This window comes from Mixophyes fleayi, chromosome 4 (genome assembly GCF_038048845.1).
Source record: "Mixophyes fleayi isolate aMixFle1 chromosome 4, aMixFle1.hap1, whole genome shotgun sequence".
Classification (NCBI taxonomy): Eukaryota; Metazoa; Chordata; class Amphibia; order Anura; family Limnodynastidae; genus Mixophyes; species Mixophyes fleayi.
In genome coordinates this window covers 44021130-44044335 of record NC_134405.1, presented here as the reverse complement: position 1 = coordinate 44044335, position 23206 = coordinate 44021130, and the positions used below count along the sequence as shown (strand labels likewise).

Genomic DNA, 23206 nt, shown 5'->3' with positions numbered 1-23206 from the left:
ATCTCCTCCTATTACTCCATATAACCTCTCCCTATAACTCCTCCTATTACTCCATATAACCTCTCCCTATATCTCCTAATACTCCATATAACCTCTCCCTATATCTCCTCCTATTACTCCATATAACCTCCCCCTATATCTCCTCCTATTACTCCATATAACCTCTCTCTATATCTCCTCCTATTACTCTATATAACCTCTCTCTATATCTCCTCCTATTACTCCATATAACCTCTCCCTATAACTCCTCCTATTACTCCATATAACCTCTCTCTATATCTCCTCCTATTGCTCTATATAACCTCTCCCTATATCTCCTCCTATTACTCCATATAACCTCTCTCTATATCTCCTCCTATTACTCCATTTAACCTCTCCCTATATCTCCTGCTATTACTCAATATAACCTCCCCCTATATCTCCTCCTATTACTCCATATAACCTCTCCCTATATCTCCTCCTATTGCTCCATATAACCTCTCCCTATAACTTCTCCTATTACTCCATATAACCTCTCCCTATATCTCCTCCTATTACTCCATATAACCTCTCCCTATAACTCCTCCTATTACTCCATATAACCTCTCTCTATATCTCCTCCTATTACTCCATATAACCTCTCTCTATATCTCCTCCTATTACTCCATATAACCTCTCCCTATAACTCCTCCTATTACTCCATATAACCTCTCTCTATATCTCCTCCTATTACTCTATATATCCTCTCCCTATATCTCCTCCTATTGCTCCATATAACCTCTCCCTATAACTTCTCCTATTACTCCATATAACCTCTCCCTATTACTCCATATAACCTCTCCCTATAACTCCTCCTATTACTCCATATAACCTCTCCCTATAACTCCTCCTATTACTCCATATATCCTCTCCCTATAACTCCTCCTATTACTCCATATAACCTCTCTCTATATCTCCTCCTATTACTCCATATAACCTCTCTCTATATCTCCTCCTATTACTCCATATAACCTCTCTCTATATCTCCTCCTATTACTCCATATAACCTCTCCCTATATCTCCTCCTATTATTCCATATAACCTCTCCCTATAACTCCTCCTATTACTCCATATAACCTCTCTCTATATCTCCTCCTATTACTCCATATAACCTCTCTCTATATCTCCTCCTATTACTCCATATAACCTCTCCCTATAACTCCTCCTATTACTCCATATAACCTCTCTCTATATATCCTCTCCCTATATCTCCTCCTATTGCTCCATATAACCTCTCCCTATAACTTCTCCTATTACTCCATATAACCTCTCTCTATATCTCCTCCTATTACTCCATATAACCTCTCTCTATATCTCCTCCTATTACTCCATATAACCTCTCCCTATATCTCCTCCTATTACTCCATATAACCTCTCCCTATATCTCCTCCTATTACTCCATATAACCTCTCCCTATAACTCCTCCTATTACTCCATATAACCTCTCCCTATATCTCCTCCTATTACTTCATATAACCTTTCCCTATATCTCCTCCTCTTACTCCATATAACCTGTCCCTATATCTCCTCCTATTACTCCATATAACCTCTCCCTATATCTCCGCCTATTACTCTTACAGCCCCATATAACCCCTTCTATAACTCCTCCTATTGCTGAGTATGTCCCACTATAACCATTCATTTCTTTCACCTCCCCTAATTACATCTCAGGCCCCTCTTCCTAGCAATGAATGGATTTTAATAATATACCCCTCACACACCTCCTCGCTCTCGGCATCCACTGCTGCTACTGTCTCTCCCCTATAAGGAGATGCCACACACGCACACACACCACAGATAACAGACAGTCAACAAAGGATTCCCTGTCAATTGGCTTTCTCCAGGACACAGACACTGTCACAGATGCAGCCTGTACGCTGACATCTCTCACTGCAAGGTAGGACCCTCTGCTTCCCTCACCTCCCCAAAATTCATTCTCTATTTCTCAGCTCTAGAGACAAAAGGCAAAACATTTGGAAGCCTTGTGCCAGTACTAGTGAGATGCACAAGGAGGGATAGAGCAGCGTGCTGGCAGCGGTGTAATAGGATGTGTTTGTAGCCTGGGAGCATCCTGCCGCAGCTAATTCCTTCTCTCCTCTCACTATATCCTGCATTTAGACCTGTTTACGCCATGTGTAACCCACGTCTTATTTATTGCACTTGGTGGATTTAGCGAGAAGTTGCTGGAAATGTGTTAGGGAAGAACCTGTCATTTCTATACAGTCTCTCAGGTCTATAGTGTTCAGTATCCACATAGACTAGATGATCACACTGCAGCATTTATACAGTGGCTGGTATTCCTATGCTGCAGAACTCACAATCTATTCAATAGATTCTATTGAGCATAGTCTGCTGGTCTCACATGCTGGGAATGGTATTTGTAGCTGCAGATAATTTCGCACAGAGACAGCAGTGTTGTGTTTTAGGTCCACAGGGTTAATTGTGTAATACCAAGCACTATGGCACAAGCCAGTAAAACAAGCACCCTTATAATAATCATACTGGTAGCAGAGCTGAACAACCTTTGGCGCCCCCAGCTGTTGCTTATTCTCAACTTCCTGCATCTCTGTGACCCTCCCCTGAGGAAGATGGGAATTGTAGTCTGTTTTTGTGTCCTTGGGGAACATATTTTACTTGTACCTTACTGTAATGTTTACACATCTGTTTTGTTCATTTTTACATATGTGTTTTTACTATGATAGATACATATATTAAAAGTACAAATATACTTACGTGCAGATGTTTACAAATACCAAGAAGATTTATTTATGGTGATATGACTGATTTGTATGCAAAGCTCCAGTATATGACAACTGGGGATTTATTAATTGGTGACTATCACAGGATAGATGGTATTATAGAGGCTAGTGCACATACATTGTTGGGAATGGTATTGTAACTGAGAAAAGGTGTTTGTGCCCATGGATCTCAGGTGAAAGTGTGTAACTGGTACATAGTACAAATATCAATCAATGTCATTTGTGTATCTTGTGATGTATTCCTACAAGTATCACAGTATCAGCAGGATGAGGTAACTACATGGAAGTACTGATTTGGACAGTTGCTGTGTTCAATGTATTTTCAGCTGTCAGGGAGGTCTATCTGGATTTTACAGTGCAACCCCTATACTGCCAAGGTTCATTGCAGAAAAATAATTGGGATGGATATCTCTCAATCCACATTTTTAAATAAAAATAAGTGAGTAATGGTAAATGGTGGTAGCACTGTAAGTAAAATGACACTGGGGTATGTTATCGTCAAGAAAAAAAAATGATTTACAGCAATGGTGGTCAACAGGTCAAACAGTGACATGGGGCCTCCTGACCTGAGTAATGTCCTGTGGTAGGTCCACTCCCCATATCAAAGAGTGAGTGCAGTGCATTCATACAGTCTATGTAACTGGTTCTATGTAACTGGATAATGATGTCACAGAGTGAGTGCAGTGCATTCATACAGTCTATGTAACTTGTTCTTTGTGACTGGATAATGATGTCACCGAGTGAGCGCAGTGCATTCACACAGTCTATGTAAATGACTCTTTGTAAATGGATAATGATGTCACAGAGTGAGTGCAGTGCATTCTCACAGGCTATGTAAATGTCTCTTTGTGACTGGATAATGATGTCAGAGAGTGAGTGCAGTGCATTCATACAGTCTATGTAAATTGCTCTTTGTGACTGGATAATGATGTCAGAAGGTGAGCGCAGTGCATTCATATTGTCTATGTAACTTGTTCTTTGTGACTGGACAATGATGTCACAGAGTGAGTGCAGTGCATTCATACAGTCTATGTAACTGGTTCTATGTAACTGGATAATGATGTCGGGGAGTGAGCGCAGTGCATTCATAGTCAGTCTGTAACTGGTTCTATGTGACTGAATAATGATGTCAGAAGGTAAGCGCAGTGCATTAATGCAGTTTATGTAACGGGTTTGTTGTGACTGAACAAAGATGTCTGAGAGTGAGTGCAGTGCATTCACACAGTCTATGTAACATGTTCTTTGTGACTGAACAATGATGTCAGAGAGTGAGTGCAGTGCATTCACACAGTCTATGTAACATGTTCTTTGTGACTGGACAATGATGTCACAGAGTGAGTGCAGTGCATTTACACAGTCCATGTAACATGTTTTTTGTGACTGGATAAGGACTTCAGAAGGTGAGCAAAGTGCTTTCATACAGTTTATGTAACTGTTAGGAACCCCTCCAGCCGGCGCAACATAACCCGGAGTCTACTCTGCCAATCAGGTGTTCACTGGAGCCCCTGATGGTGGGGACAGACTGGGCTGCAGACTGACAGAGGGTCGTGAAGTGTGTACCGGCTGGGGAGAACCCAGGCAAGTGGAGTAAAAGTCCAAGCAGAGGTCAAGGGCCGGCAGCAGATAGCAATTCCAATAAACAAGCCGAGGTCAAGGGTCACGAGCAGACAGGAAGGTCGGTAAACAAGCCAGAGGTCAAGGTCACGAGAAACACAGGCAGGGTCCAAATCCAGGCAAAGGGTCATACATGGGTAATCAGCAGCATATTCAACGGACAGGAACAAGGCACAGAGCAGGTCATCAGACTGGCAACAGAAGCTATAACCGGCAGTGAGGCTGCAGACCTCACTGCCTTAAATACTGGTGGCCACCAATCAGAGCCTAGCTCTGAATAACTCACAGCCCCCTGCATGATTAATTTAACACAGATTAATTAACTCACAGACTAGTGGAAGGCTTGTCCACTCAAGCCACAGGTTTTCAAACTGCTGCGTGTGCGCACCCGGCTCCCCCCGCCGCCGGAACGCAGCGCAGAACATGAAGCTTCCGACGGTCGGCCAGGATCCGGAAGTGATGTCCCGGTCGTCAAGGTGACGGCCCGGGATGCCAGAAGACACAGTAAGCGAGCCGCGGCGGCTGTGAGCACCACCGCGGCTCATGACAGTAACTTGTTCTTTGTGACTGGACAGTGATGTCACAGAGTGAGTGCAGTGCATTCACACAGTCTATGTAAATGGCTCTTTGTGACTGGATAATAATGTCACCGAGTGAGCGCAGTGCATTCACACAGTCTATGTAACTTGTTCTCTGTAACTGGATAATAATGTCAGCGAGTGAGTGCAGTGCATTCATACAGTCTTTGTAAATTGCTCTTTGTGACTGGATAATGATGTCAGAGAGTGAGTGCAGTGCATTCACACAGTCTATGTAAATGGCTCTTTGTGACTGGATAATGATGTCACAGAGTGAGTGCAGTGCATTCATACAGTCTATGTAACTTGTTCTTTGTGACTGGACAATGATGTCAGAAGGTGAGTGCAGTGCATTCATACAGTCTTTGTAAATTGCTCTTTGTGACTGGATAATGATGTCAGAGAGTGAGTGCAGTGAATTCACACTGTCTATGTAACTTGTTTGTTGTGACTGGACAATGATGTCACAGAGTGAGTGCAGTGCATTCATACAGTCTATGTAACTTGTTTGTTGTGACTGGATAATGATGTCACAGAGTGACTGCAGTGCATTCATACAGTCTATGTAAATGGCTCTTTGTGACTGGATAATGATGTCACAGAGTGAGTGCAGTATATTCACACAGTCTATGTCATACTTACCTACTTTCTTCAGCTCCCTTCCGGGAGCCAGCCAGTGGAGGTGGGCGTGAGGGGTGGGGCGGCCGAAATCGCGTCATTTAGGCCCCACCCCTGTGACGTCATGACGCAAATCGCGTCATTTGACAGCAGGGGCTGGGCCAAATGCTGCGATTCACCGGGAATCGCGGCGTTTGGGATCTAATTCTGCCCACTTCACTAGGAAGTGGGGCACTTCCTAGTGAAGTGGGCAGAATTCGGGAGATTGCCACACTCACCCGGGAGTCCGGGAGACTCTCGCAAAATGCGGGAGTCTCCCGGACATTCCGGGAGAGTTGGCAAGTATGGTCTATGTAAATGGCTCTTTGTGACTGGATAATGATGTCAGAAGGTGAGCGCAGTGCATTCATACAGTCTATGTAACTTGTTCTTTGTGAATGGATAATGATGTCACAGAGTGAGTGCAGTGCATTCATACAGTCTATGTAACTTGTTCTTTGTGACTGGACAATGATGTCACAGAGTGAGTGCAGTGCATTCATACAGTCTATGTAACTTGTTCTTTGTGACTGGACAATGATGTCAGAAGGTGAGTGCAGTGCATTCATACAGTCTTTGTAAATTGCTCTTTGTGACTGGATAATGATGTCAGAGAGTGAGTGCAGTGAATTCACACTGTCTATGTAACTTGTTTGTTGTGACTGGACAATGATGTCACAGAGTGAGTGCAGTGCATTCATACAGTCTATGTAACTTGTTTGTTGTGACTGGATAATGATGTCACAGAGTGACTGCAGTGCATTCATACAGTCTATGTAAATGGCTCTTTGTGACTGGATAATGATGTCACAGAGTGAGTGCAGTATATTCACACAGTCTATGTCATACTTACCTACTTTCTTCAGCTCCCTTCCGGGAGCCAGCCAGTGGAGGTGGGCGTGAGGGGTGGGGCGGCCGAAATCGCGTCATTTAGGCCCCACCCCTGTGACGTCATGACGCAAATCGCGTCATTTGACAGCAGGGGCTGGGCCAAATGCTGCGATTCACCGGGAATCGCGGCGTTTGGGATCTAATTCTGCCCACTTCACTAGGAAGTGGGGCACTTCCTAGTGAAGTGGGCAGAATTCGGGAGATTGCCACACTCACCCGGGAGTCCGGGAGACTCTCGCAAAATGCGGGAGTCTCCCGGACATTCCGGGAGAGTTGGCAAGTATGGTCTATGTAAATGGCTCTTTGTGACTGGATAATGATGTCAGAAGGTGAGCGCAGTGCATTCATACAGTCTATGTAACTTGTTCTTTGTGAATAGATAATGATGTCAGAAGGTGAGTGCACTGTGCAGTGCATTCATACAGTCTATGTAACTTGTTCTTTGTGAATGGATAATGATGTCACAGAGTGAGTGCAGTGCATTCATACAGTCTATGTAACTTGTTCTTTGTGACTGGACAATGATGTCAGAAGGTGAGTGCAGTGCATTCACTAAGTCTATGTAAATGGCTCTTTGTGCAGCGCCGGTGCTAGGGTCCTTGGTGCCCTAGGCACAGAGTGAAAATCACCGCCCCCCCCCTTTAAAAATCGCCGCCCCCCCCCCTTTAAAAATCGCCGCTGCGCTTCCCTCCCCTCAGCTCCCCTCCCCTCCCCATGTCTTTCTTTAACTTACCTGCATGAAGCTGCTCCTCTCTGCTCTGTCTTCTCCCCTCCACTCACAGACACTGTCGGGCCGTGATGATGACATCATCACGGCCTGTCACTGTCAGTGAGCAGAGGGGAGAAGACAGAGCAGAGAGGAGCAGCTTCATGCAGGTAAGATTCATAGCCCCTTCCCTCCTCTCCTCCCCGTGGATTTCCGTTTTTTTTTAATTTCGAGGCGCCCTGCAGAGCACGGCGCCCTAGGCAATTGCCTAACCTTGTCTAATGGGAGCGCCGGGCCTGTCTTTGTGACTGGATAATGATGTGAGGAGGTGAGCGCAGTATGAAGACGTTAATTGTGTCATAATTCTCCTACCCACTCAGTTTTAAGTGATGAGGGCAGAGTTTAAGGAACTGATTTGCATCCTCATGCCATGTCACCGTCCACCTTGCAGACAGGTAAGCGCCCATCCGGGAGAATTGCCTTCCCTCCTGGGAGTCTGGGAGACATCTCTCTATTTCTGGAGTCTCCAGGACATTTTGGGACAGTAGGTAGCTGTTCTCTGTTTACTTGATGTGATCTGATGGTTCTTTATGATGTGTTGTTCTTGTTTGTTTTAATATTGATTCAGGAAATGTTAACTTAGGGGGACCAGTGAATTTTTACTTATTTTAAACTGGACTCCATTTAGTGTCAAGAAACGGGGCATCACGTTTAGGGGCATCTTGTTTTCTGATATTACTGTGTCAGTGTTAGTGTGTCCCTAACTGTTAAGTGCTTGGGGCGATAGATAACACAAGTATTGCCAAGTAGTGCTATGGCATGTGTTATTTATTTAACAGCAGGTTTATTGTTGGTCGCTGCTTTGCTGCTTGAATACTACTTTCATGGGAGAAAATGTCAGGACTTTGGTTAAATGCTGTAAGCATGGCTTTCTTCTCTTCTACTGATTGTTTTTACCCTTGTGGGACAGGTCTCTAATCGACCAGCTCGGTGTCCTCAATAATATCTTCAGAAGCACGTACAGCCCAGAGACGCATTGCACCCCACTACCTGACAGTATACTTTGTTTTATTCCTCCGGTTGAAGATAGTTTGACAGTTTATTGGAAACGCTCAGTACAAGAACATAATGTTACACTTTCCAGCCATTTATTTGGGAAACCTGAGACAATATGGATTTACTGTGTAAGACAACACTGGCTGTTCTCTAATTAATCCAGACATTACCATCAAATTTTCCCAAAGGATATGGAAAGCTGAGATCAAAGTTTTCTATGATAATGTAGAGTTCTACCACGATAATCATTTGCCACTTTCAATAAGGGATGACATTAAATAGTCCCAAAAGAACATGGGCTAGATTTACTAAGCTGCTGGTTTGAAAAAGTGGAGTTGTTCCCTTTAGCAAGCAATCAGATTCTAACTGTCATTTATTTAGTACATTCTACAAAATGACAGCTAGAATCTGATTGGTTGCCATAGGCAACATCTCCACTTTTTCAAACCCGCAGTTTAGTAAATCTAGCCCCATGTCTCTATTTTGTATGGCATGCAACTGTGCTTCATTGTATTTTTACCAATGTCAAGTGGACTATTGCTTGCACTAACTGCTCCAGGCTGAGGTCATGGCAGTCCCCCTCGGAATTCTGGCAATTGTGGAAATTTGCCAGAAGGGCCGATGTGCTGGTGAGTATTAGTGAGGCGTTCAGGGCTCCCAAATGTAAATGGCTTTTGTGTAAATCACGATAATTAGTCTCGTGTATCCCCCTAGACCTGCTTTTAGTATAATAGTTGTGGGCTGCAGCCGGGTCCCCCCATATATCACCCCAGGGTGAAAAATGATGTGTGGGGGTTTGACAGGAGAGATGTCATAAACCCCAACGGCCCCGTAGTGTTCTGCACCCCATGTTTCTATGGTAGTTCCATCTTTTGCAGCAGCCTTGCATGTTCTGCATTCAACCCCTACTAATGTACCGCGATGGATATGGCAGCAATGTGTGTAAATAATCGCATGTCACCCAGTGAGCAATAATCCTCTCAGTGAAATCATTACACATATTTATTATTATTATTATTATTATTGTTATTATTATTTCGGGATATATACAATACAAATGTGGGTTGGTGGGCTTTGCGTGCTAGTGATGCTTATTCACCCCAGATTGGCTCTGGTCACGATCGGTAACAATTGTTTTATTTTCCACTGCTAGTATTTTAGCCTGCGGAAGGTTTAGTGATGGGGCCTGTACTTATCCTGTAGATCTTTTCATTAGAACCTTCCTACCTCTCCTATGTTAGGTTTGGGACTTATTGCTAAGGTTTGTCTTTGAATTATTACTATAGTCTATGAAACATAGAATTTTACAGCAGATAAAAACCACATGGCCCTTCTAGTCTGCCCAATTATAGCCTATGGAAACCTCAAATTCTATTTGATCCTTTAATCTTTGTAAGGATATCCTTAAGTCTATGCCTAGCATATTTAAATTGCTCTACTGTATTAGCCTATACCACCTCTGATGGGAGGCTATTCCACTTATCCACTAACCTTTCTGTGAAGTAATTGTTCCTTAAATTTCCTCTGCACCTACTTCCCTCTAGGGATGTGCACCGGCGACTTTTGAGGTCTCGTGTTTTGTGTTTTGGATCCGGATTTTCGTTATTTTTGAGGTTCGGATTTGTCTCGCAAAACACTTGACGAAAGGTCTCGGTTCGGATTTAAGGTATTGGATTCGGATTTTTTTTGAAAAAAACATAAAAAGTTTAAAAATCAAGTTTTTGGGCTTATTTTCACTCCTAGGCTATTATTAACCTCAATAACATTCAATAACAAGCATTTCCACTAATTTACAGTGTATTCTGAACACCTCACAATATAGTTATTAGTCCAAAACGTTGCAAAAAGGTATCTTTCTGGACTGCGTAGAGGAGTGGGTCACCACAATATATCTTAAAAACCCTGAACTTTTATGATTCGCACCAATAATTGTACCTGGACTGCGTAGAGGAGTGGGTCACCACAATATCTTAAAAACCCTGAACTTTTATGATTCGCACCAATAATTGTACCTGGACTGCGTAGAGGAGTGGGTCACCACAATATCTTAAAAACCCTGAACTTTTATGATTCGCACCAATAATTGTACCTGGACTGCGTAGAGGAGTGGGTCACCACAATATCTTAAAAACCCTGAACTTTTATGATTCGCACCAATAATTGTACCTGGACTGCGTAGAGGAGTGGGTCACCACAATATATTAAAAACCCTGAACTTTTATGAATCGCACCAATAAATGTACCTGGACTGCGTAGAGGAGTGGGTCACCACAATATATATAATAAGAAAACCATCAACTTGTTTGATTCGCACCAATAAATGTACCTGGACTGCGTAGAGGAGTGGGTCACCACAATATATATAATAAGAAAACCATCAACTTGTTTGATTCGCACCAATAAATGTACCTGGACTGCGTAGAGGAGTGGGTCACCACAATATATTAAAAACCCTGAACTTTTATGAATCGCACCAATAAATGTACCTGGACTGCGTAGAGGAGTGGGTCACCACAATATATATAATAAGAAAACCATCAACTTGTTTGATTCGCACCAATAAATGTACCTGGACTGCGTAGAGGAGTGGGTCACCACAATATATATAATAAGAAAACCATCAACTTGTTTGATTCGCACCAATAAATGTACCTGGACTGCGTAGAGGAGTGGGTCACCACAAGATATATTAAAAACCCTGAACTTTTATGATTCGCACCAATAAATGTACCTGGACTGCGTAGAGGAGTGGGTCACCACAATATATTAAAAACCCTGAACTTTTATGAATCGCACCAATAAATGTACCTGGACTGCCTAGAGGAGTGGGCACTGGGCACCACAATAAAATATATAAAAAACCTTCAACAGGTCTGCATTACACTACACATACGGCTGCTCCTCCATCCTCTCCATCATATACATGTTGGAGTTTTAGCGTGTGACAACCTCTTGTTTTTGATAATGTCAGTGCATTTTGAATATTTTTCAATTTGCCCCACACCACTGAATGTACTTTATCTATGATACGCATCTATCTATCTTGACTGCGTAGTGTGGTGGCCCCGGTACACAATTTGGTACCGAGGCCACAATATAATTAAAAAACCCTCCACGTGTCAGAATTCCACCAAACAAGTATCTGGACTGCGTAGTGGGGTGGCCCCGGTACCCAATTTGATACCGGGGCCACAATAAAATAAATACACCCTCCACGTGTCAGAATTCCACCAAACAAGTATCTGGACTGCGTAGTGGGGTGGCCCCGGTACCCAATTTGATACCGGGGCCACAATAAAATAAATACACCCTCCACGTGTCAGAATTCCACCAAACAAGTATCTGGACTGCGTAGTGGGGTGGCCCCGGTACCCAATTTGATACCGGGGCCACAATAAAATAAATACACCCTCCACGTGTCAGAATTCCACCAAACAAGTATCTGGACTGCGTAGTGGGGTGGCCCCGGTACCCAACTTGATACCGGGGCCACAATACCTCCTCCAAACATGCTACAGACAATTCGTCATTGAGATCCCATCAAGTATGTTAAAGACAGACAGGGTCCAAGTGTTATTAGTTGACTTTGTAAAGAAAAAAACTGTCCCTGTTGCACATAGTCGTGCAATGAAGACTTACTTTTTCATTTAAAGGCACGATCTTTCAAGTGTAGTGTTTGTAAGTCTAAGTCATATTATACTTTTGGTAAAATTGGTTTTTTTTGTTCCTCTTTATGTTAATTAATTAGTAATAGAATTAAAGTAGGAAATAGAATTAAATAGAATTAAAGTAGGAAATAGAGTGGTATAGAGTTGTAGTGTGGTATAGATAGAGTGGTCCACACAATATAATAATAAAACCCTCAACTGGTCTGAATTCCACCAAACAAGTATCTTGACTGCGTAGTGTGGTGGCCCCGGTACACAATTTGGTACCGAGGCCACAATATAATTAAAAAACCCTCCACGTGTCGGAATTCCACCAAACAAGTATCTGGACTGCATAGTGGGGTGGCCCCGGTACCCAATTTGATACCGGGGCCACAATACCTCCTCAAAACATGCTCCAGACAATTCGTCATTGACAGACCCCAGACAGACAGGGTCGTAGTGTTATTGTTTGACTTTGTAAACCCAAAAAAATGTCCCTGTTGCACTTGCACATAGTCGTGCAATGAAGACTGACTTTTTCATTTAAAGGCACGATCTTTAAAGTGTCAGAAAGAGAGAGAAGACACAGGAGAGGAGAGTTGTAGCTGGGGACCTGGGGTGGAAGCTCCCAGGCTCCCCCAGCATTGCCTGGAAGTCTGAGCGTGGTGACTGAGCCAGGGCAAGGAATGTGTGCCCTGGATGAGGGGGAGAACTCCATGCCACTATAGTGAACCCAAGAGAGAGGGGGACACTGCACATGGAAGAGGCCCTGGAGTGAGGGCTGCTACAAGAGGCATGGTAGCTGTAGTGTCAGATCCTGAGGCTGAGAGTACACAGAGTGACGTGTCAGAGCACAGGAGACATTATCCCCGCAGAGGAGGGATGAGCTGCAGTTGAGAGGTCTGTTGTTGAAATAGGACATGCACACTTTAACAAACCAATCATTTCAGCGACAGGGCCTACCAAACAACTTTGACTGAAATGATTGGTTTGTTTGGGCCCCCACACCAAAAAAGCTATTCATCTCTCCCTGTACAGACTAAACAGGCTCTACTGAGGCAAGATGTCGTCCTCATCCTCAACCTCTGATTCCTCTCCCCCTACAGTGTGTACTTCCTCCTCATCACACATTATCAATTCGTCCCCGCTGGACTCCACAACCACAGGTCCCTCTGTAGTATCTGGAGGGCAGTGCTGTACTTCATTGAGGAATTGATTATTCATTTTTATAAACATCATTTTTTCAACGTTGTGAGGAAGCAACCTCCTTCGCCGCTCACTGACCAGGTTCCCCGCTGCACTAAAAACTCTTTCCGAGTACACACTGGAGGGGGGACAACTCAGGTAAAATAGAGCCAGTTTGTACAGGGGCTTCCAAACTGCCTTTTTTTCCTGCCAGTAACAATATGGACTGTCTGACATGTCTACTTGGATGGTGTCAGCAAAGTAATCATCCACAATTTTTTCTATTGTCACAGCATCCAATGCAGCGAGAGTAGACATGTCTGCAATGGTTGGCAGGTCCTTCAGTCCGGACCAGATGTTATCAGCATCCCCGCCAGTGCCTCTTTTGGGAAAACTGAGCTTTTTCCTCGCAGCCATAGATGTGGAAGAAAATGAGGGTGGAGCTGTTGGCATGTCACGGTCCTCTTCAGAGGACAATCTCCTGACCAGCAGGTCTTTGCACCGCTGTAGATTTGTGTCCGCCGGAAACAGAGACACAACATACGCTTTAAACCGAGGATCGAGCACGGTGGCCAGAATGTATTCCTCTGACTTTAAAAGAGTGACCACCCTCGGATCCTGGCAAAGCGTACGAAGGGCTACATCCACAAGAGCTACATGCTTGCTGTAATCGCAATGGCTTACCAGCTCCTCCCTCACTTTCTCCAGCTGCTTCTGCAACAGCCTGATCAGGGGAATGACCTGACTCAAGCTGGCAGTGTCGGAACTGACTTCTCGTGTGGCAAGTTCAAATGGCTGCAGAACCTTGCACAACACGGAAATCAGTCTCCACTGCGCTTGACTCAGGCGCATCCCCACTCCTTTGCCTATGTCGTAGGTGGCTGTGTAGGCCTGAATGGCCTTTTGCTGCTCCTCCATCCTCTGCAGCATATAGAGGGTGGAGTTCCAGCGCGTCACAACCTCTTGTTTGAGGTGATGGCAGGGCAGGTTCAAGCTTTTTTGATGTGCCTCTAGTCTGCGGTAGGCACTGGCTGAATGCCGAAAGTGTCCAGCAATTTTGCGGGCCACCGCAAGCATCTCCTGCACACCCCTGTCACTCTTGAGGTAATGCTGCACCACCAAATTAATGGTGTGGGCAAAACATGGGACGTGCTGGAAATTGCCCATATTTAATGCCCGCACAATGTTACTGGCATTGTCTGACACCACAAATCCCCATGAGAGTCTAAGTGGGGTAAGCCACTGGGAGATAATTTCCCTCATTTTCTCTAATATGTTGTCAGCGTTGTGCCTCTTATTAAAGCCTGTAATGCACAATGTTGCCTGCCTTTGCATGAGCAGCCATTTTGTAGATGCTGCTACTGATGCAGCTGTTGCTGTTGCTGCGGAAGGGGATGCATCTACCCAGTGGGCTGTCACAGTCATATAGTCCTTCGTTTGCCCAGAACCACTTGTCCACATGTCCGTGGTTAAGTGGACAGTGGGTACAACCGCATTTTTAAGAGCACTGAGGACACTTGATCGTACTTCTCTGTACATTTTTGGTATCGCCTGCCTAGTGAAGTGGAATCTCGAGGGGATTTGGTACCGGGGACACAATACCTCCATCAACCCTCTAAATCCCACTCCACTGATGGCGGACACCGGGCGCACGTCTAACACCAACATTGCAGTTACAGCCGCAGTTATACGCTTTGCAATAGGGTGACTACTATCGTATTTGGTGGTCATGGCAAACGACTGTTGGACGGTCAATTGTTTGGTGAAAGACTTAGCGGTCTTACGACTTCCCCTCTGGGAAGATGACCGACTAACAGCAGCAACAGCAGCAGTGGCAGTAGTAGGCGTACCGCTGCAGGATTCCTCGGATGAATCCCGTATTGAGGAGGACTCAGTCTGGCTGGTGACTTGGGCTGCAGGACTGAATCTGATGGAGATTGTGGAGGAAGTTGACGAGGAGGGTGTTGCTGGTGTGTATCCAACTGGACCACGGGATTTAGGTGTCCCTGTACCGATGAGGGTCCTAGCCCCAGTTCCTGAACTAACCACTGAACTATGAAGGTTATTCAGGTGACGTATAAGGGAGGATGTTCCTAGGTGGGCAAGATCCTTACCCCTGCTTATTTGAGCTTTACATAAGCTACATATTGCCATACATTGGTTGTCTGGATTTGGATAAAAATAACTCCAGACCGAAGAGGTGCATTTTTTGGTCTTCTGACCAGGCATGACGATGGGCTTTTTCATCCCATGGACATCAGCTGTTTCCCCCCCTGGTGCCTCATTTACAATAACCACATCACCATCCTCATCATCAAGTTCCTCCACAGCGCCAGCTACATCATCAATAGCCTCCTCCCGAGCCACCTCTTCCCGTACAGTGATGGGAAGGTCAGGCTTGACAACCACCAACACCCTTGGACTCGCCTTGGGGATTTGTGATAATTTCTCTTTAGAAGGCAGAGTTGTTTGCTGTTTTGTTGCTGACAGCATAACTCTCTTCAATTTTTTGTAGGGGGGGGGAGGAGGAGGAGGGCTAAGATCCGTGGGTGAAGCTGAACCACTAGTCATGAACACGGGCCAGGGCCTAAGCCGTTCCTTGCCACTCCGTGTCGTAAATGGCATATTGGCAACTTTACGTTTCTCCTCAGATGATTTTAAGTTTCTCTTTTTGCTACTTTTTCTTAACTTGGGCTTTTTGGATTTTACATGCCCGGTACTACGAGATTGGGCATCGGGCTTGGAAGACGACGTTGATGGCATTTCATCGTCTATGTCATGACTAGTGGCAGCAGCTTCAGCATTAGGAGGAAGTGGGTCTTGATCTTTCCCTACTTTATCCTTCAAATTTTTGGTCTCCATTATATGTAGCACAAGATACTGCAGAATGTGTGAACTTGGTAATATTGCAGTACCAATGGACTTATACTGCTGGATTGGTTTTGCAAATTTGGTTATAATTATTATATATTTTTATTTTTTTTTATTTTTTTTTTTTTTTTACTTTTTTTTTATTTTTAAAAAACTTGGGAATAGTGGGGAAATAACTATGCCCTTAGAAGCACAGAGCACAGGACACAGCACCACTGGACTGAACAGGACACGGCACAGGACCCAGCAGGACAGAGCACAGGACACAGCACCACTGGACTGATACTGCAGAATGTGTGAACTTGGTAATATTGCAGTACCAATGGACTTATAATGCTGGATTGGTTTTGCAAATTTGGTTATAATTATTATATATTTTTTTTTTTTTAAATTTTTTATTATTTTTTACTTTTTTTTTATTTTTTAAAAACTTGGGAATAATGGGGAAATAACTATGCCCTTAGAAGCACAGAGCACAGGACACAGCACCACTGGACTGAACAGGACACGGCACAGGACCCAGCAGCACTACGGAACTCAGCAGGACAGAGCACAGGACACAGCACCACTGGACTGATACTGCAGAATGTGTAAACTTTGTAATATTGCAGTACCACTGGACTTTTACTGCTGAATGTGTGAACTTGGTAATATTGCAGTACCAATGGGCTTATACTGCAGGATTGGTTGTGAAAATTTTGTGGTAATTAAAAAATATTAAAGTAGTTTTTGGTATTTTTTAAAAAAACTTTTTTTTATTTTTTTAAACACAGGGGAATATTGGGGAAATAACTATGCCCTTAGAAGCACAGAGCACAGGACACAGCACCACTGGACTGAACAGGACACAGCACAGGACCCAGCAGCACCACTGACCTCAGAAGGACAGAGCACAGCACACAGCACCACTGGACTGATACTGCAGAACACAGCACAGCACAGCACAGCACAGCACAGCACAGCACAGCACTAAACAGCACAGCACTAAACAGCACAGCACAGCACAGAACTAAACAGCACAGAACTAAACAGCACAGAGGACCACCTAACACACCCTCCCTCTACCCTGATCAATGCCCGAGTGAAGATGGCGGCGACTAGCGGGGAATTTATAGGATCCGAGTATCGCGAGATCCGACAACGGGATTATGAGTCAGAGCCTCAGTTTCACTTTTGAATTTGGCGCCAATACCCGGATCTGTCTCGGATCCGACTCGGATCCGCAACGTTCGGGTGGGCTCGGATTTCAGAAATCCGAGCGCGCTCATCCCTACTTCCCTCCAGTCTCAGTACATGTCCTCGTGTTCTAATACTTCTCTTCCTTTGTAGAATGTTTCCCTCCTGTACCTTGTTAAAACCCTTGATATATTTTAAAGTTTCTATCATGTCCCCCTGTTCCCTTCTCTGCTCCAAACTCTACATCATACTTGCCAACTCCCGTAAAAGGGGGTGTGACTGGAGGGCGGGAGGGGGCGAAAACGTAATTTACATCGTGGGGGGCAGGGCCAAAATGACACGATTGGCCTTGCCCCGCCCCCTCCCGCCCTCCAAAATGGCGTTATTCACAGAGAATCGCGTCAAATGACGCGATTCTCGGTGATATCCAGGATCCGGGAGAAATGCCAGCTCGCCCGGGAGACTGACCCGAATTTTGGGAGTCTCCCGGACTTTCCGGGAGAGTTGGCAAGTATGCTCTACATATTAAGATCTTTTAGTCTTTCCGGGTAAGTTTTGTGCTGTAGACCAGGCCTGTCCAACCTGCGGCCCTCCAGATGCTGTGAAACTACAAGTCCCAGCATGCCCTTCCAGCTATAAACAGGTTGTCTACTGGCAAAGCATGCTGGGGCTTGTAGTTTCACAACACATGGAGGGCCGCAGGTTGGACAGGCCTGCTGTAGACCATGCACCAGTTTAGTTGCCCTTTTTTGTATAGTCTCTAATGTATTTATATCCTTCTGGATATATTGCCTCCAGAACTGCACTCAGTATTCTAGATGAGGCCGTACTAATGACCAATACAGTGGTCTTATTACTTCTTTCTTTCTGCTACTGATTCCTCTCCCTCTGCAACCATGCATCTAAATGCCTTTCTCATTGCTTTGTTACATTGCTTACCTGCCTTTAAGTCGCCTGAAATAGTGAGTCCTAGATCCCGCAGTGTTACCGCAGATGACAACATTCTAGAACCTATACAGGTTCTAGAATGTTGTCATCTGCGGCAAAAGTTGTGGTTCAGTGGAGGTGTGTACTACCTGGCTGACCATCCTCCTGCTCAGGGAAGGGAACTAGAGAAGCACCAGAACAAGCATGTGGAAGGAGTACTCTGCTATTTGGGGACTGCCTTGGTAAGGGTCTTGTATTCATATGATGTGTTGTGACTTTATTTGCCCCATCATATTAATGGGATTATCTACCCCCAGACCCTCCACGTTTGCAGCCAGCAGGGAGTTAGGAACGCTGTCAGCTCTGGCACTAAAAACTGAATGGGAGATTTAAACACTTACTCAGTATGTCTCTAGTAACATTAATCATTCCTAGGCTTAATCATTCAGTTCCAAGACTTATTTTCATGCCCATAATGCCAACCCCGATCATCTTTCTTTCAAACTAATAGAATACAGAATTTCAAATTGGGAGAAGGATGGGGAGATCTGCAAAATAGACTGGCATAATGCAAGAGGCTCTGGATATTTAAACTTAAAATCCTTTAACCATGCAACACACTTAACAATTACAAAATTGTCCCTTTCATTGAGTGAAATCTTCACACACATACGCACACATACATACACCGATCAGCCTCAACATTAAAACCACCTGCCTACTATTAGTCAACACCTTGACCTCTTTGTCATGTTCCTCAAACCATTCCCGAACAATTTTTACAGTGTGGCAGGGCGCAAAATCCTGCTGAAAGAGGCCACTGCCATCAGGGAATATTATTGCCATGAAGGGGTGTACATGGTCTGCAACAATGTTTAGATAGGTGGTACGTGTCAAAGTAACATCCACGTGAATTCCAGGACCCAAGGTTTCCCAGCAGAACATTGCCCAGAGCATCACACTGCCTCCACCGGCTTGCGGCTTGCCATCTTCCCATAGTACAACCTGGTGCCATCCCTTCCCAGGAAAACAACGCACACGCACCCGGCAGTCCACATGATGTAAAATAAAACGTGATTCATCAGATCAGGCCACCTTCTTCCATTACTCCTTGGTCTAGTTCTGGCACTCTCATGCCCATCATAGACGTATTCGGCGGTGGACAGGGGTCAGCATGGGCACTCTGACCAATCTGTGGCTACGCAGCCCCATACTCAGCAAGCTGTGATGCTCTGTGTGTTCTGGAACCTTTCTATCATAGCCAACATTAATTTGAACATCAATGATCCTAGGGCGCCCATAACTCTGTGGCCAGTTCACCGGTTGTCCTTCCTTAGATCACTTTGGTAGGTATGAACCACTGCATTCTGGGAACACCCCACAGACCTGCTATTTTGGAGATGCTCTGACCCAGTCGTCTAGCCATCACAATTTGACCCTTGTCAAAGTCACTCCGATCCTAATGCATGCCCATTTTTCCTGCTTTCAACATATCAACTTCAAAAACTGACTGTTCACTTGCTGCCTAATATATCCCACCCCTTGTCAGATGCCATTGTAACGAGATAATGAATGTTATTCACTTTACTTGTCAGTGGTTTAAATGTTCTGCTGATCGGTGTATATATATATATATATATATATATATATATATATATATATATATATGGTTGAAATGGAAGTTTTGGAAGTGGTTGTATGGAGAATGTAAGTGAATGGAATTTGATAGCTTTACAATCAAAGCAGTAGTAGAAGTGGCGGTATGAAAAACCACTGTATACCAGCCCACTTCAACCACTGTCTGGCACCAATATTGGCAATAATTGCATGCCACCCAGTAAATGACACTGCCCTCAGTTAAATCATGAGACACATGTATTTATTTTTATTTCAGTCCCATACACAAATGTGAGCTGGTGAACTTTGTTTGCCATGCTGCTTATTTGTCCCAATTCAGTACTGTTTTATTCTCTAGTTGTATGCAAGCATTTCTATATCTCAACTCTACCTCTCGTCTCCTGATCTCTCTCCCTCCCTCCTCTCTAGGGTGTCCGCCTGCCTCTCTGCCATCTCCTCCTGGATGTCCTCTAGATTCCTCAAACTCAACCTCGCCAAAACTGAACTCATTGTCTTTCCTCCCACTCATACCTCCTTCCCCTCTGACCTCTCTATCACTGTCGACACCTCCTTTATCTCCCCTGTCCCCCAACTTCGCTGCCTTGGTGTCATCCTCGACTCCTCTCTCTCCTTTGCCCCTCACATTCTCTCTCTTGCTAAATCCTGCCGCTTCCAGCTGCGCAACATCGCACGCATCCGGCCCTTCCTCTCCCAAAATGCCACCAAATGTCTTATTCACTCTCTGATCATCTCCCGCTTGGACTACTGTAACCTCCTCCTCACTGGCCTCCCCCACTCTCATTTCGCTCCTCTTCGATCTGTACTTAACGCTGCTGCAAGGCTTATCTTCCTTTCTCGCCGCTCCTCTTCTGTCTCCCCCCTCTACAAAGCCCTTCACTGGCTCCCTTTCCCCTACAGAATCCTGTTCAAGCTCCTCACTCTCACATACAAGGCCCTCGCCAACTCCACTGCTCCCTACATCTCAACCTCATCTCTATTCACGCTCTATCCCGCCCTCTCCGATCTGCCTCTGACCATCGCCTCTCTTCCCCTCTGATTACCTCCTCCCACGTGCATATCCAAGACTTCTTCCGCGCTGCTCCCCCTCCACTGGAACAAGCTCCCTCCCTCCATCAGAACTTCCCCCAATCTGTCCAGTTTCAAACGGGTTTTAAAAACCCACCTCTTTCTCAAAGCCTTCCAGTCTCCCACTTAACTTCCTACCTTTTCTTCTGCCTCTCCCCCTTCTTCCCCCTCCCCAGAATCTTCCTCCGTTCCCCCTTCTCTCCCTCTCACCCCTGTGTCTCTCTGTCTTCCCCTCACCTTAGACTGTACGCTCCCTTGAGCAGGGCCATCTCTCCTCCTGTTTCCTCCACTTCTATCTCTACTCTCCAGCTACCTATCCCCCACCCCTCTGGGGGTCTCCCTGTTATCAGCGCCCTCCCTCTTGGACTCTGGTATATGTGGATCTTCCCTCCACCCTCTTTCTAGCTGTGCTTCGAGCTTACTGAGTTACTGTGCTTATTGTTTACTGTAGCGTGCTGTCTCACCTCGTATTGTAATCATTTGTCCCTGTACGGCACTAAGGACACCTAGTGGCGCCCTATAAATAAAAATTAATAATAATAATAATAATAATATCCAATAAACATCTTTTTAATAGTACTACACCATATATTTATTTACTTTTCATTTTGGGACTACTTGTATGATTCCTGGGAGAAAAAGATCGACTTTTGAGTTCAGAGCAGCAGTGATATATAATATACTATAATATATCCGGTATAGCTGGTATGTGTTTGTCTGCAACTTTGCAATTTATTACACATTTACACTACTACTACTACTACTACTACTACTAATATATAAGTTTATATATATATATATATATATATATATACACAGTCAAGTCCATAAATATTGGGACATCGACACAAGTCTCATATTTTGGGCTCTATACACCACCACAATGGATTTGAAACGAAACAAACAATATGTGCTTTAACTGCAGACTTTCAGCTTTAATTTGAGGGAATTTACATCCAAATCAGGTGAACAGTGTAGGAATTACAATGGTTTCTATATGTGCCTCCCACTTTTTAAGGGATCAAAAGTAATGGGACAAACTAAACAATCCTATATCAAACTTTCACTGTTTAATACTTTGTTGCAAATCCTTTGCAGTCAATTACAGCCTGAAGTCTGGAACGCATAGACATCACCAGACGCTGGGTTTCATCCCTGGTGATGTTCTGCCAGGCCTCTACTGCAAATGTCTTCAGTTCCTGCTTGTTCTTGGGGCATTTTCCCTTCAGTTTTGTCTTCATCAAGTGAAATGCATACTCAATCGGATTCAGGTCAGGTGATTGACTTGGCCATTGCATAACATTCCAGTTTTTAGCCTTAAAAAACTCTTTGGTTACTTTTGCAGTATGCTTCGGGTCATTGTCCATCTGCACTATGAAGCGCTGTCCAATGAGTTCTGAAGCATTTGACTGAATATGAGCAGATAATATTGCCCGAAACACTTCAGAATTCATCCTGTTGCTTTTGTCAGCAGTCACATCATCAATAAATACAAGGGAACCAGATTCCATTGGCAGCCATACATGCCCACGCCATGACACTACCACCACCATGCTTCATTGATGAGGTGGTATGTTTTGGATCATGAGCAGTTCCTTTCCTTCTCCATACTCTTCTCTTCCCATCACTCTGGTACAAGTTGATCTTTGTCTCATCTGTCCATAGGGTGTTGTTCCAGTACTGTAATGGCTTTTTTTAGATGTTGTTTGCCAAACTCTAATCTGGTCTTCCTGTTTTTGTGGCTCACAAATGGTTTACATCTTGTGGTGAACCCTCTATATCCACTCTTGTGAAGTCTTCTTTTGATTGTTGACTTTGACACATATACACACCTCCTGGAGAGTGTTCTTGATTTGGCCAACTGTTATGAAGGGGTTTTTCTTCACCTGGGAAAAAAATCTTCTGTCATCCACCACAGTTGTTTTTCGTGGTGTTCCGGGTCTTTTGGTGTTGCTGAGCACTCCGGTGCATTCATTCTTTTTAAGAATGTTCCAAACAGTTGATTTGGCCACACCTAATGTTTTTGCTATCTCGCTGATGGGTTTGTTTTGATTTTTCAGCCTAATGATGGCTTGCTTCATTGATAGTGACAGCTCTTTGGATCTCATATTGAGAGTCGACAGCAACTGATTCCAAATGCAAATGTCACACTTAGAATCAACTCCAGACTCCTTTTAGCTGCTTAATTGATGATGAAATAACGAGGGAATAGTCCACACATGTCCATGAAATAGCTTTTGAGTCGATTGTCCCATTACTTTTGGTCCCTTAAAAATGGGAGGCACATATAGAAACCGTTGTAATACCTACACCGTTCACCTGATTTGGATGTAAATACCCTCAAATTAAAGCTGAAAGTTTGCAGTTAAAGTACATCTTGTTAGTTTCACTTCAAATCCATTGTGGTGGTGTATA

General features: G+C 44.3%; 1 long non-coding RNA gene across 1 annotated transcript in view; it reads left to right on the top strand.

The window, feature by feature from the left end:
- The first annotated feature begins 1732 nt into the window (after window positions 1-1732).
- The window catches only part of LOC142151310 (uncharacterized), a 209251-nt gene continuing 187777 nt past the window's right edge, over window positions 1733-23206 (top strand). The window contains exon 1 of the long non-coding RNA XR_012691174.1: window positions 1733-1915. This is a non-coding gene — a long non-coding RNA (uncharacterized LOC142151310). The remainder of the gene's footprint in view (window positions 1916-23206) is intronic.